The sequence below is a fragment of the Ascaphus truei genome, chromosome 4, assembly GCF_040206685.1.
Source record: "Ascaphus truei isolate aAscTru1 chromosome 4, aAscTru1.hap1, whole genome shotgun sequence".
Lineage (NCBI taxonomy): Eukaryota > Metazoa > Chordata > Amphibia > Anura > Ascaphidae > Ascaphus > Ascaphus truei.
This window is the reverse complement of record NC_134486.1, coordinates 228,749,571-228,753,015: the sequence shown is the minus strand read 5'-3', so window position 1 is coordinate 228,753,015 and position 3,445 is coordinate 228,749,571. Positions and strand designations below refer to the sequence as shown.

The 3,445-nt window shown below is 39.0% G+C and overlaps 1 long non-coding RNA gene across 1 annotated transcript; it reads left to right on the top strand.

Moving 5' to 3' along the window:
* Positions 1-307: 307 nt before the first annotated feature.
* On the top strand, positions 308-2,833 carry LOC142492053 (uncharacterized). The gene is made up of 3 exons (XR_012800697.1): positions 308-449; positions 2,243-2,320; positions 2,686-2,833. It is a non-coding gene; the product is annotated as an uncharacterized LOC142492053 (long non-coding RNA).
* Positions 2,834-3,445: the final 612 nt, after the last annotated feature.

The window sequence follows — 3,445 nt, the reverse complement described above, 5'->3', positions numbered from 1 at the left end:
TAGGTTTAGTAGTGAATGCTCATGTGCTTCACATATTACACATAAAACAGCATGTTTGCTATCTCTTGGAACAGCTAGCAGTGTAGGAAACTGGTGCTTATATTATTATTCATTTACCTCATATATTTTATATGTTTTTCAAGGGCGGACAAGTTCAGCAAGCAGAAAAGAAATGTGGGACACAATAGTCATTGGTGTCAATGCGTGTGGGAATCATGTGACGGACAAGCGGAATTGTCACAAGAGATTTGAATATATTTGGTCCAAATTGAAAATGAAAATACAACACCAACGCGTGCATGCTACTGGCACTGGAGGTGGGCCCACACCACAACGTCTCATATTAAGTCCATTGGAGGAGCTGCTTCGGGCAAAATTACTTCCCGTCGTCGTGGAAGGCTTACCTGGTGACCGTGATATAGGAATTTACCCCTCACAATTTCCACCAGGTGAGAAATATTACTGTACTAGGCGTGTCGTTGCTTACAGTTATTTTGCATAGTTACACTGCTTTTTATACTGTCTTCACAATATAAGCATACCTGCATCTATATATGTATATGTCTGATTCTGTATATATATATATATCTAAATAGACATATATGTTGTAGTCCTACTAAAAGCAGTAACTAATTGAGCACGTGCCATTGCGTGCTCATTTACATGTGAATTCCCAAAATGCATTGCTGCAGTGGAAGCAATTGATGGTGGGCGAAGATGGGGAACAACAGGGTAGTACACATGTGTAACACATGTTAATCAGAAATTATTACTAGCTACAGGTACAGAACAGAAATATGTAGAATATTATTGTGTATTTATTTATTTTACTCCGACAAACATGACATTACTGCCTATTTTAAGCATGCATCAAATATATTGCATGCAACGGCCTACAAACATCACTTGCACTAACACATCTATAGTTGTTTATGAAAAGGTCCATTTTTGCTTTAAGTCATATACAGACAGCATAATGAGGCACACGTATCATATTTTATGTCATTGTTTTCATAACTTCAAAACTGCACACGACTATTTAGCTCATCTACCATTGTGTTAAAGCAGCTGCAATTAATATCTCATCACAGCATACACTTCAACAGAGGGGGTGGGGTTCAGCACACACACTAATTACAGCCTCATTTTAGGGGCAACTTAGTTCACACCATTTTCACCTGTTTCAAGTAATTGAAAGGTGTGGCTCATTAGGCTTTTTGGGGAAGGGAAAACCGTTCTTACAACCTCACTAGCACAACTGAAGTTAATCACACTCATTTGAAAGCTTCACTTTAGCTACTAAATGCCCCAACAACTCATTACTTATCAAACCGTACGTCACACATTAGTTCACTCATATCTATAGTTGAACTACTATCAACGACACATTATCACACACTGCATGTCTTGTCTTGTTTAGTCACAGCCACATTCATGTGTGCCACATCTTATATTAATGTACCACACATATCCTCTACCAAAAACAACACTTTTTGCAATATGACCACCTTCATGATAACCATTGTGAATGGTCATCTCATGATAGTTATGTACATTATGATACTGATATCACTACACAACATATGATTTTTATGTACTAATTTAATGTATTTTTCCTCACGCATTACTGCAGAACCATAGTATGTTGTATGTTAGGGAACTCAAAACTTCTAAGTACACAGGCATGTACATTGTTATTACAACTATTTATGTTCACTTTCACACACACATTTTGGGTTAAGGAAATGATGCTGTTAGATACTCATAAATACAGAACATACAATAACTGTTTGTTCAATATTTACACATGTAAATGTAAAACTTATGTTATTGTTATATATACACTGGCGACACACTTTATTCGAGCTCGGCTAGTCCCACGAATTCGGGTATACCCGGGTGTATTGAGGTTTGTGACTGTTTTCTGCCCGAGTGCATTGAGGTATTTTCTAGGCAGGGATTGAAGCATTTTATTCCCACTGGCTGCAATACTGCACAGTATATATATATATACTGCATTACAATTCATTAATTTATGCCATCTGGTAGACACACGAAGCATTGCAGCCTATTAAATCCTAATCATTATCATTTAACAGATCAGCCGCCCGTCAGCCAGGCATGAACCCAGGCTGGGAAGGCAAACACAACGGGGCTTGTCAGAGGTGAGGAGTGGCGCATTCCAGGTATCTGCCAGGTACAAACTGGGCATTTGCTCGAATAAAGTGTGTCGGTGCAGTAGTTGCCCCTGAAGGACATGTGTCACCTGAGACTGAACAAGTGTCTTCACCTGGGTCAGCCAGCTCAACACACCTAGAAGGTGAGTGTATCAGTTGGTGGCCATATAATATGTGCTCTTCTATATGTTATGTTGTCATGTTCATTATTTGTTTTGCACATCTTCTTTAAATAGGATTACTTAGTGTCAGTGAAAATGAAGTGTAAGGCAACTTGTATTGTGTTAGTGATGTTAACTATCATGTAGGAGTTTTGAGTTTACAGCAAGTTTTCATTCACTCATATTTCATACTGAGTCCAAACATTATTCTTAAGTCAAGGTAGTTTTTAATGTGAGGTTATAAAACGTATGGAAACATGTTAGTTGTTACTTATGACACAGTACAATTACATAGTAACACAGCAGAGATTAACATAACATTTAATAATTTGTACATTTATTTGTAGAACATGATGAAGAGGATTATGATGATGATGATGATGACGCCACCGCCATACACACACAAATAGAAGCAAGTGACCATGAAGACGTTCCAATTGAAACTGTTTTACCGGCAAATCGTCCAGCAAATACGACATACGAAGCAATTGTAGCTTCTGAGGGAAAAATTGTGGAAGCAGAAAATCGTCGCCATTCTGACTTCATGACAGTGCTGGAAAGGATGATTGCACTGCAGGAAGAAACAGTTTCACAATTGGCACATCTCCACAGAGTCTTCATTGAAGTGCCGAAACAGTTGCAAAAAATCAACACCTCATTCGAAGCATTAGTTGTTCAGCAAACACAAGCTAATTACTGGAGAATGACTAATGTACCACAATTCAACACCTCCCAGCCAGGATCTGTTCATGCAGGTCAGTTTTCACCACATTCATCTGATATTCATTCACCAGGCCCAAATGTTACCGGTCAAGTAGCAGAGATTGCTGTGCAGGTTCCTGACGACATACTACCACTGCCATCTGTACAAAATCAGCAGCTGACACCTACAAAGGAGCCCACAAAAACAAAATACAAGCAGTTACTACTGACCAGTTTTTGGTCAAAAACAACAAAAGACACACATGAAACAGACCAACCATCACTTGTGCAGTGTCTACCAACTTGCTCACAGTCACTACCCAAAAGCCCTGTAGGTGAATCACTGCCCAAAAGCCCTGTAGGTGAATCACTGCCCAAAAGCCCTGTAGGTGAATCACTGCCCAA